Source organism: Microtus oregoni, unplaced genomic scaffold (genome assembly GCF_018167655.1).
Source record: "Microtus oregoni isolate MIOR12 unplaced genomic scaffold, Mior012 000007F_ref0000211, whole genome shotgun sequence".
NCBI classification, from domain to species: Eukaryota; Metazoa; Chordata; class Mammalia; order Rodentia; family Cricetidae; genus Microtus; species Microtus oregoni.
In genome coordinates this window covers 17,767,743-17,780,713 of record NW_024543066.1, presented here as the reverse complement: position 1 = coordinate 17,780,713, position 12,971 = coordinate 17,767,743, and positions in this window count along the sequence as shown.

The window sequence follows — 12,971 nt, the reverse complement described above, 5'->3', positions numbered from 1 at the left end:
CTCTTTTAAGTTGCACATTAGAAAAGTAGAAATTAATCACACTTCTGTTATTTTGTTATCAAATATTGTTGACAGATACCTGCAGGCGTTGGCCCAGATTCAAGTTCACACAGAGATACTCTCCTGACAGTTCACACCCACGAATGTGTTTGTTGAAGATTATTTCTAGGATGTTCATTATAGTGGCTTCCGGGACACTTTAGAAAACAAAAGACTACCATTTCATGTTGAATAATTTACAATGGTACTATTAATAATCGATTAATTTATTTAATGGAGATATGATTGATAATCTAAGAAGCCAAGCAAAATAATGTTCTAGCCAACCCTGGAGGGGGAAACATGGGACAGAAACTAAAGCTAAACACATTTGGCAAAACCACCAAGTGAGTTATAGTGTATATATGTATGTTTTGAGTCGGCCCATACCCTCAGCATCCTGTAAGAGCTGATAGTTGTCACCCTGGCTGTTTGAAGCTCTGTTCTTGAGGTGTCTTTGCTTTGGAAAACCAACAGTATTAGGAGTCATAACAATTTCTCTTTTGACTCAAAGAGACCGACTATTGCTTCTTCAGATTTGGTGGAATCTTTGCATACCTGGGAGGTCTTGAAGTCCCTGACCATTTCTGGTGTGGGTGGTTAGTGAAACAATACTGGCAAGGTCTCCAGCTGCTATAGCCAGGACAAACTTCAGTGCCCTGTGGTCCATGTGTCCTCAGGGGCTCTGCTGCTTGGGCCCCCATTCTCTATTTGCTGGAGTCCCTTAATCCTTAGATACAGTTGACCTTGCATGCTCTTTTATTATTCGCCTGTTCTACTCACTTTCCAAATGCTGGAAATTCACTTGAAACTTGAAACAAGCTATTATCCGCTTCACAGCCATGCCATGTTTTATTCATCCTATATGCCAAATCCAAAGGTCATCTCCAGGACACATCATTATGCACTGTGCACCCGTCTCCGGCATGCTGCTTTTCCTAGGTCAGTACTCAGAACTCCGTCCCTATGCTTACATGTGTTGCTATCCATTGGCATCAAATAACAGCATTAATCAACTCTCTGTCTGTGTCTCAGAATGACCAGGGAGCGCATTTCATTACTATGGTATATGGGGCTTTTGTTGTTGTTTGTTTGTTTGGTGGTGGTGGTGGTGGTGTGTGTGTGTTTGTGTGTGTGTGTTTCTACTTTCAGTGCCTGGTGTTAAAAGGGATTCAATAACATTTAAATGAGTAAATGAATGAAGGGAAGTTTTCTTTCTTTTCTTCCTTAAGTGTTTGAGCTTTAGAGGCTCCCAGGAGCTTATACCTTAGTTCTCGGTTAAATTGTGTTTTCTGAACTGTAGCATTCATTATTATGCTGAGAGAAATTCACAGAACATGCTTGGAAAGTGTGAACAGCCCTTAAATTAACCTCAGGACAATTGCTGTGTGTGTGTATGTGTGTGTGTATTTACTAAGAATAGTTGATAAAATTAATATATTTTACTTGCAAGAATAGTTGATAAATAGATAGACATAAACAAACACATTATATAACATAGGTTTTAGTTATATATATATATATACATACTCTATCATTTATATAGTATATTTAATGTCATTTACAGCAAAGAACATGGCTATATTTATATTTATATAAACTATGATCACATGACAGTAAATAGGTCTGGATAAATTTTGTCTAGATTTTTGTAAAATTTCTTGACGATCATCAGACTTAGCTCTATCTCAGCTCAGCCTAGAGCCAATGTCCAATTTCCATGCTGGCTGACTGGCTATCACTCCTACAGTTTTTTCAAATATTAAGAAATTCTTTTTACCTCACAGTAAAATCTTAGTTTCTTCATCATTTTGCACACGACTGTTTTCCCTCAGATCCAGCCATGTTTCGGCTAAAGCACACATTGCATTAGGGCCCCTTTTATTTGAGAAGAAGCTGGTCAGGCTGTTAGCCACAGCTTTAAATGGGTAGGAAACTCAGTGGGTGGATCAGAATACTCTCAACTGAGTACTGTAACGACTCTGGATTTTGTGCTTCTGCTGAGGCTTGGCTGAGCGTCCAATCTTCTGGGCCCAGTGTGTACCATCATTGTGACTCTCTATATCAGTGAGAGTGACAGTTGCATCCAGTGTGTCTCCAAAGTCTTTTCTAGTGGGCTACCTTCCCTAAAGGGGACACAGACCTGGGAGAGTTGTGTACCCTGAGGCAGATACCTCTCCTCTAAAAAAATCCAGATCAGTTAGGCTCTGCAGAAGAAGCAGTAAATGTCGACTGCTGTCCTGCCAGGAGGGAGCAATTTACCTTCCGCATCAGTACATAGCAATACAGATTGCTTAGAGATTCTTCTCTCATACACACGTATATACTCCTTGTTTCCTGTGTATTCAGTGAGGACAGATGTGGAGTGGGCTTGTTGCATTACACTGAGAGGAGACACTGCATTGGGCTGTGTTTGTTTGTCTCTGTAAGAAATCAGGGATTCTAGGGCAAAGACACGTGGAGAAAACTATTGTCAGGTGTCAAACCTATCCCTAAGTAATCCACTCTTCTACCAATGCGGACCAGCGTTGTATGCAGCAGAGGGAGGCAAGGTGAAATTGAAATGCTGATGGGTGTGAGGAAGGTCCTGAATCGGGGGGGGGGGGGCATGATTCCTCTCAAGTGTACTTCAGACCACATCTTGTATTGAAGAATTTTTCAGGACTACAAATTTATATATATATATATATATATATATATATATATATATATATATATATTTCTGTGCATAAGCCATAAAAACAGAAATAAGGCAGCATGAAGGTGACACTGCCATAGGATCTCAATGAGAATGGGGCAAAAAAGATGTAGACCTTTTAACAAATGCATCTAAAATGTTGGGCATTTAGACTTTACTTGACCTATAAAAACACCCACTTTATAAAAATCCCACCTACTTACTTGAGGCTTCCAAATAGTTTATGAAGGACTCATACTTTTTTATAATTGAGATACGAAAATTTTGCTTTATACAGAAAATAAAAACAACAGCAAAAAGTCATTTTTTTTAACAAAAAGATTAAGTATCTTTCAGCCATTTTAGATTCCTCTGTTGAGAGTTCTCGGTTTTGTTTTGTACTCTATCTTTTTTATTGGATTATTTGTTCTCTTGTTGACCAATTTTTTTTTAGTTCTTTACATATATTGGCTGTAGGAAATTTTCAACATCCTTAGTCATCAGAGAAATGCAAATTAAAATATCTTTGCGAAACCATCTTACACCTATAAGAATGGCCAAGATCAAAAACACTGATGACAACTTATTCTGGAGAGGTTGTGGGGTAAAGGGAATACTTCTGTATTGCTGGTAGGAGTGCAAGTTGGTACAGCCCCTTTGAATGTCAGTGAGGCGATTTCTCAGAAAATTAGGAAATAACCTTTCTCAAGACCCAGTAATACCACTTTTGGGTATATATCCAAAGGATGCTCAATTGTACTACAAGGACATGTGCTCAACTATGTTCATAGCAACTTTGTTTGTCATAGCCAGAACATGGAAACAACCTAAATGCCCCTTGACTCAAGAATGGATAAGGAAAATGTGGCACATGTACACAATGGAGTACTACAAAACAGAAAAAAAATAACGACATCTTGAATGCTGCAGGAAAATGGATGGAGCTAGAAAACATTATTTTGAGTGAGGTAACCCAGACACCGAAAGACAATTATCACATGTACTCACTCATGGGTGGTTTTTAAACATAAAGCAAAGAAAACCAGCCCACAAACCACAATCCCAGAGAATTTAGACAACAATGAGGACACAAAGAGAGACATGGGACGTAGAAAAAGACAAGATCTCCTGAGCAAATTGGGAGCATGGGGACCTTGAAGGGGGGTTGAGGGGGAGGGGAGGGACAGGGAGGGTAGCAGAGTAAAATGTAGAGCTCAATAAAAATCAATAAAAAAGGGTTAAGTAGAGACAAATATAAAAACATAAGAGAAGGTCAAGAAAATATCCTGATTAATAATATGTTCATGAAAATCAGACTATTCATGGAGATTTGCCATCCATTAAATGGTTGCTAAGAAATATAGATGAGAACAGTAAAAATTCATCTGAACTAAGACAATAATAACTGAAAGAAAAAAAACCAAAACCAAGATTGGAATATAAGGGAAGAATATCTTCAGAAATGAGAACAAAACTCAAAATGAATTAACGTAACATCACACATGAACTTAAAACATAACCTAGGCATATTAATACCCAGCTAAAAGGGAATCTTATCAAATAAAGATGAAAAAAAATGAAAACTAGAGTGTTTGATACTGTTAAAAGTCATGAATTCCAGGACCAAAAGCTCTAAGATGCCATATAAATCTCAAGGTAGGATCTAAAGGGATGGCTTGACATGTAAGAGCAGTGACTGCTCTTGCGGAGGTTGCATGTTCAGTTCCCAGCACCCGTGTGGAAGTTCACAACCATCTATAACTCCAGTTCTAGGGTATCTGCTCCTTCTTTGGCCCGCAGAAGCACCAGGCACACATGTGCCATGGAAAATTTATGCAGTCAAAACACCTATACGCATAAACAATAAGACAGAAGTCTTGGGATTGTGATCAACAACCTCGTTCAATTTCAGAACAGATTTGCTGATCCATGATGGCTTTAGATTTCTCCATAGATATTGCATGCTTTGAAAGAAAGTGAAATACTGATTTTTCTGTGTGAAAAGACCTTAGCATTTTTATGCCAAAACAGCATGACAAAATGGCTATACTTTGAATAACAAGGTTCCTTCCAAAGTCTGTGTTAAAGTACAACCCTTGCTACAGTGTTAAGATGTATGGCTGTTGGGAAGTGGGTCAGTTCACATGAGAGTCTTACCGCTAAGTGGAATTAGCAGCCTGAGGGACTGAGGGAAGAGGTCCTTTTCCTTTACAGATCTGGAACATTAGAAAACTTTCTGCTCCTTAGATACTGCCTAATGCATGGTATTTGTTTCTGATGGTTCAAAAAGAGTAAAGCGATAATGATTTTGTAAATGTTTTTCTAAACATGCAAATATATTTTAGAGTTTTTATAGCTACAGTAAATTGATCTCAACTATTTCTTCACCTAGGAAATAATTCAAAGGCTTCTAGTTATTGTTTGTTTGGTTATTTATTTATTTACTTATTTGCTTATTGATATATTTATTTGAAAGACATGGTTTCACTATGTAACTTTGAGTGGTTTGTGACTATATATGTAGATCAGATTGTACTCAAACTCAGAGAAATCCACCTGTCCCTGTCTCTAAAATTCTGGGACTAAAAGCATATGTCACCACACCTGTAAACAATGAACTTAAAAAGGAGATCTGCTTTTTAACATCTTCATATGGCAAAAAGGCAAAATCATATCTCCAAATAATAGCTGTAACACCAATTTGTATAACAACCACTAAACAATCAGCACAGAACAATACAAAGCTGTGGGGCAAAATTTCCAAAGAGAGGAGCAATGAGGCAATAGCCACTGCTTAGAAGTTTCCTGGTGATGCAGCCTTACAGTCTAGGGAACCACATCGGGAGAGCCACTGATCTAGGAAGGCAAGCACCTGACCGAGGGCTTTCTGTTGATTACTCAGATCCCTGGACGCATTTTCAAAAGGCAAACTACACAAGACAAGATCAATACCCATCAACTGCTGAATGAATAAAGAAATTGTGGTACATTTATCATAATATCAGTTATTAAGAATATTACTCAGTTAGTAAAAAAAATGTGGATTTGTGTAGTTTTAACCCAAGTGAGTGGATTCAGAATAAAAATAATTCTGAGTGAGGTGATCCAGACCTCTCCCAAACACATATTGTATGTTTTTTTTTTCATATGTGGATGGTAGATTTTAAACTTTTGATATCTTTGATTCAATCTGAATAACCACAGAGGTTAGGTACCTAGTAAGGAATTACAGGGGAGGATATTATCTCCCAAGGAAGGAGAATTGAAATATAGTGTTAAGGAGAGATAAAAGGGGAAATTGGAATAGATGAATTGAAAAGAGAGGGAGTTGGGTGAGAAGAGTAAAGGAAGGAATATATAAACTTCTTACTGTAGAAGTTTCCAAAATACATGTAAAAATATGAAAGCGAATTACATAAAGAGCAAAACTTCAAGTGCTAGTAATGATTTGCTTACTGTTGAGAAAGTTGGTCAAAAGGATCCCATTGAAATCCCCAAATATCCCAGGGTATTGTCAAGGCTATTGCTTACTCTCAAAAACATGCTAGTAAGGTCCCATTGCTAAAGACAGCACTTATATCATTGAACAGGTAGCAGTCAAAACTGGAGTCTCACCGTAGGCTACATCCTGATGACTACCATTCATGGTCTTTGAGGGTACTCTACACCATACAGGATGAGAATGGTGGTCACTATGGCTCGGGTACAAACCTTGTAACCTACAACAGTGACAGGCTTGTATCCATAGAAGAGTTGCTTGCTCAACACACATCAGATAGACTTCTTCTTACAATAGGTGAGAACTGCCACAAGAATCGACAAATGAACAAGATCCAGAGAATGAGAGATTTTGGAGCACCCAGTCCTCAATGGGATGTCTTCATCAATCCCCTTCCCTCAAAGCTTGGGGAACTGCACAGAAGAGGAGTAGGGAGGACTATAAGAGTCTAGAGCTGATGGAGGGCTCAAGGGGAGCAGGGTCTTCCAAACACAAAAGAACTGATGAATGTGTGAACTTGCACAGACTGTAGTGACAGGTTCAAGACAGATGGCTGTCCCCACACAGGGAGGAAAACGTGGACAGCAGGTCTCACCTCTAAGCAAAAGCTAGCTGCAACAATACCTGTTGGCAAAATAGAAACCAGTTTTCTCCAGTGGAGTGTCACGGGGTATATCAGCTATACTCTAGGAAAAGCCGAATGCCTAAGAATATTTGGCCAATATAAAACAAGCTCAACAGTGTTCTTCATGGACTTCTTGTTTAGTTTTGTTTTATTTTGGCATTTATTTATTTTTTTTGCTGGAAGTTTGCCTGATTGTTTTTATTTTTTATTTTTATTTATTTTTTGCTGTTGTTTCTTACTTTTCTCTGTTTATGCTTTTGTTTCTTGGGTTTTTTTTTTTTTGAGAGAGAGGTTGTGGGATTGTAGGGGTTGGGGAAGGCAAAACATGATCAAAATATAGTGTATGAAAACATTTTTAATAAAAAGGCTTGCTACTCTGAAAACAGAAAAAAAAACAAGATCAGTTAAACCTATATGCAAGTGAGAAAAATAATGAAAGAAAAATATAGCCCACTGATTAGAAGGAGCCACAGAGCCACATACGTTGCTCTTGGGTAGCATGCCTCTAAACTTCCAGGTGAGTACTGGCTTCCTGTGCGCTATTGGCGCCCGCTTCTCCAATTTTCTACTGATTTTTTTTTTTTTTAATAACCTCTTGAAAAAGCTTCCTGTACTCAAATGCCTCTGAGTCAGCTTCCAGGAGAACTTCAGCGTAATAGGGTGTGCTCAAGAAAATTAGTTCAATTGAATATGTACAAAAACAATTTAAGACTTTAAGCTCCACAATAGTCCAGTAAAATACTTTTATTCAAGGCCGTGTTTGCTTTTCACAGACGGCTATTCAAATACGTTATCTGTTGCCTGAGAACTGGCAGTCCCGCAGTATTAGAATCTTCCGCCCAGCTAGTGGTGCGCCTGCAAAATGATTTTAAATGATTTCATGTTTAGCCATTTTTACTCATTTTCTTCCATTTTGAAAATTGCTAATTTGTTTCACTGAAGTCCAAGTGGCTCAGCAGAGAGTAGAATATTACTGCTGGAACGCTTTCCTGAGCTGGGACTTTGTTGGTAGGCTCGGAACTGTGGCGAAACCTTGAGAAGGGATTTCAGGTGACTCCGCTGTCGACTTCCGATAGGTAACATTCTCCACACTAAGCTGGGAACAAGAAAATCTGTCACACAGAAAGTCCCTTGAAAGTCTGAGACATGAGAATAATGCTCGTCAATTTTCCTTGCTGGGCAAAGTGAAAGTGAAAGGTTTAAGTCCTTAAAGAAATAAAAATAAAAAGTATTTTTTCACAGTCTGCAGGTGACAGGGACCCCGCTGCCTAAGGGCACTTTTATGGGCCGCTGAAGCCTTCCTCCTGCACTTGCTGGGGAAAAGGTTGGTTTTATCCCCAGGCAAAGCTCCCTGGATTCGGGGAAACCCGTTTGAGCATCAGATGGCATGTCACAATGCTATGCAGTAGTCTTCTTGCCCAGCAGATAATGAGTTTCCCTCGCTGTTATTACCTGAGCCCCGAAATGCACATTAAAGAACACTGGCAATTAACATTTGGATCAAAATGTGACCTACATAGTTTCGTGGCGACACTCCCGTGGAGCCCAAATGTCTACTAATATACTTCACCACTCTGTTACAAAGAAGGTATAATGTTCAATTAAGAGCAGGCCATCCCCCAGGACCTACAAAAACCTAAGAACTCTGAATATTGCCATTAGTTGTGTGATATCACTTGATCCATTGTCTTTGAAGCGGTATTCACATTACCCAGAATAGGCGGACATTGATACAAGTTTGGCTCCTCTCCTAAGTTTAGCCAAGACATGCCAGACTTAGTGAATCTTGTTCCGTCTCTTACCCTCCACGTCTTTCCTCATGAAAACCGGGCAAAGGCCACATCCAGTCACTTCGTTTTCAGTTGTTATTTTCTTTCCAATTGGATTTTACTTTGGAATGAGATTTCATAAAAGGGCTAAAGTGGTACTGGAGTTCACCTAACCACAAAAAATACAATAACCATGAAGAGTAAACTCTATTTCCTTTCTGGAGGTGTAGAGATACTTCCTCTGTGTCTTCACATTCAAAGAGAAGAGCTGTAGTATGGTACATGTAGAGAAAGGTGATGGGGGAGAGTCTTTTGTTTTGTGTTAATTTTATTGGTTAAATAAAGAGACTGCCTTGGCCCTTTAATAGGACATAAAATTAGGTAGGCGGAGTAAACAGTACAGAATGCTGGGAGAAAGAAGCTGAGTCAAGGAGTCACCATGATTCTCATTTCCAACACAGCCGCAGGTTAAGATCTTCCCTTTTAAGCCACCTCGTGGGCTACACTGATTATTAGAAATGGGTTAGGTCAATATGTAAGAGCTAGCCAATAAGAGTCTGGAACTAATGGGCCAGACAGTGTTTAAAAAAATACAGTCTCCGTGTAATTATTTCGGGGCATAAGCTAGCTGGCGGCTTTGAGCTGGGGTGCCAGGGACGCAGCCCCGCTGCTCCTATTACAACAGAAAGGGGTCAGTCAGAATTGCGAACTCTTAGCTTATGTTTTAAATTTAAAACCATTCAATGTGTGTGTATCTTAGTTATTCTTCTATTGCCAAGACAAAACCCCATGACCAAGTCAGCTAATAAAACTAGCATTTAATTTGGGGGCTCACAGCTCCAGGAGGTTAGAGCCCATAGTATCATGGTAGAGAACATGGGACAGGCAGGCAGACATGAAACTTTCCCAGTGGCTTACATCTATCTCATCCTCAAGCAGTAGGCAGAGGCATCACCATCAGGGACGTACCACCAACAAACCCACACCTCCTAATCCCTTCTGAACAGCTCCACCAATTTGAGATCGCACATTCAAAAATATGAGCTCATGATGTCCATTCTCATTCAAACCATCACGGTATGTCCGGGTGGTTTGCCTGTATGCATATCTCTGCACCAGACACATGCTCGGGAGGCAAGGAGGCCAAAAGAGGTGATCAGATTCTTCCAGGACTGGAGCTTAAAACAGTGATATGATTTCTTGGAACTAAAACCAGGTTCCCCGTCATCTAGAAGAGCAGCAAATGACTTCTCTAGCTCCATCAATTCCTGCTTTGTAAAAAGCTTAGAAGTTATTACTTATGCAACAAGAAAAATGATGGAGGAAAGAAAGTAAGGCAATAATAAAAGATAAAAGTCAGTGACGTTCCTTTTTTGGTTTTCTTTTATCTTTCTTTCCTTGTTTCTTCCTTCTTTCCTTCCCTCTCTCTTTCCCTCCTTCCTTCCTTCCTTCCTTTCTTATTTTGTTTTTGTTTCAAGGCGGAGTATTACTCTGTAGTCTTGACTGTCCTGGAGTTCCAATGTAGACCTGACTGGCCTCGAATTCGCGGAGATCCACTTCTCTTTGCCTCCAACGTGGTAGGATCAAATATGTGAAGCAAGTCAACATGCCTGGCTTCAGTGACATTTCTTGAATCCATCATAGCACTTAGGTTAACTGCCTCTCCAAAATTCAGTAAAAGTTAAGGGAATCCAGATCTCAAAAAGCATAATAACCGACCTGCTCATCTGAAAAAAAAATAATAATTCCAGAGACTACACTCAAAACTGTGGCAGCAATAGAACCTTCAAGATTTCTTGTTTAAGAGAGAGGGCACACAATTTCATAAGCTTTCCCATATGGACAGACAGAAGCAAAATTCCTTCATAATCTTTTCATGGGGAGTGAAAATACCCTTCATGAAAGGCATATACTTCCAGAGATTTCTATTTAATGAAGACCTTCTTGACAGACTGTACCATGATGTACTTTTACCTCATAAATTCCAGAATCCCAGATTCCAGCTTCTTCTAGCTTTTCTGTCTCACCTAAAGCAATGAAGACTAGGAAAATAGTCATTGCTCAAGATTGAATTATTGATTATAGATATTTTCACCTCCTTAAGTTTCTTGATGTTACCTTCAAAGAACTGCAAGATGTGATATCTATCAAAGAAGGTGCTCTTAGGGAAGTCTGAAGACATGAGAACAAGAGCACCAGAGAAACTAGAAGTCTCTGATACTTCAAGCTCCTGAAAACCTGAAACATAACCGATTTCCTACACAAATTAATATCAAAACCTGAGACTATAAACCTCTTGCAAGTCAGTCTTCTCTGTCATTTTAACTGGGGTAAGACATTGCTAGGATTGGGAAACGGTGACTGAGGCATTGTTAGAGCATGTTGACATGTTGGATGGTGTGAAGATGAAGGTCCATTCTGAGAATGGGTAGCACAATTCAACAAGTTGGGAGGGATATGTCTCAGGTGGAGAACATGGAGGAAGCCAGCAGGTATGGCAGGGAAAGCCCTGCTTCCTCCTAAGTTAATATGTATCACTTCTGCATTCCACACAGCAGCTTCTTTTGAATTGTAATGTGAAACCAACCCTAGTGACTCTCCAGGGAGTTCCCAGGATTCTATCTCTGGATTGGCATGGCCGAGGCCTTCTTTGTCCTGGCTATTTTTATATCAACTTGAGGTAAGACAGAGTCATCTGAGAGGAAGGAGTCATAATTGAGAATATGTCCCCATTAAGATTCTTATTTTGTGATTGACTGATATGAGACAGGCCAATCCAGTGTGGGTGGTGTCACCCCTGGGCTGGTGGTGCTGGGTTCTATAAAAAAGCAAGATGCAACAGCCACGAGGAGCAAGTCAAAAAAGAGAATCCCTCCGTTGCTTTTGTATCAGTCCTTCCTCCAGGTCCTTGCCCTGTTTGAGTTCCTGTCCTAATTTCTTTCAGTGATGAACAGTGATGTGGAAGTATAAATCAAATAAACCCTTTCTACTCCAGATTGCTTTCAGTCGTGGTGTTTTATAAGAGTAATAGTAACCCCAACTAAGATATTCTTAAACTAAGAAGTTGCCTGGTTCTTTGCCTCTTCAAGTGAAAATGGTCATTGTTGGCCTCCTCAACCTTTTGTCATATCAACCAACCCAATAAGTTTTCTTTTATAATCATCACATTCTATTAGTTTTTGTTCCCCTAAAATAATACACTTATTGACCAAAGTTTATAGTACTGAAAGCACCACATTCAGTGTCGATATAAAATTTATAAACATGCTAGAAGGACAAGAAGAAACTTGTCTGTGCAGAGAAAACGCAAGCACTGAAACAATATTAAATGTAATCCAGATCTTATGGGAATACAAAGATAACTAGGAGTTTAAAATGGAAAAGATGAGTGAAGGTTTAAAATATAAGATGAGGTAGGTCAGATAAAGGGAAAGATAGATATGAAGACATCCAAAAAAGAAAATACTGGGCATCAAAAGCATAGCCAAGAAAAATCCTTTTAACAAGTTCATTAATGACTATAATGTAGTCAGACCGACTCCCAATCTGTGTCCCATTAACTGCTACCAAATTACCACACAGAGGCTCATATTGATTATAAATACTCACTGGGTAGCTCAGGCTTGTTACCGACTAACTCTTACATTTAAGTTGACCCACAATTCTTACCTATGCTTAGCCTCATGACTTGGTACTTTTCTGAGCACCTCAGGATTATCTTGCTTTCTCTGAGTGTGACGGCGACCCTTCTGGATTCCCCTTTCCTCATTCTCTTAGTTTGGGATCCCCATCTATACTTCCTGCCTGGCTGCTAGCCAGTCGGCAATTTATTAAACCAATTTGAGTGATAAGTATATACAGTGTATAAAGGATTATCCCACAGCACAATAGACCAATAAGTTTGAAAAAAGATTGAATGCCAAACAGAGAAACAATGCAAAAGGCAAAATAGAATGGAACACTTAAGATTTATAACCATTTCAAATGTTATGACTTTTGCATATTCCACAGAAGCCACAATTTTTGCATTTTTTATTGTTGAGAATTGCATAAATGCATACAATGTGTTTAATAGCCACTCCATAATGCAGAAGTCAGCATGTCATGCTCCCACTCCATCTGTTTGCTTTACATTCTTTTCCCCACTTATTCCTCAAAGTTCCCTGAGCCTCGGCAGTGGACAGGGGGATCAAAGGGCCCTATCGATAGCTGAGCACTCTGAATTATTTACATTTGGCACTTTGACCACCATGAGTCTCTGTATTAACCCTTACTCGCTGCAGAAGTAACTCCTATGTCTTCCCAAAGGTGAAATCAACACAAAGTTTATGGGTATAAACACAAATATTTAGAAGGCAGTTT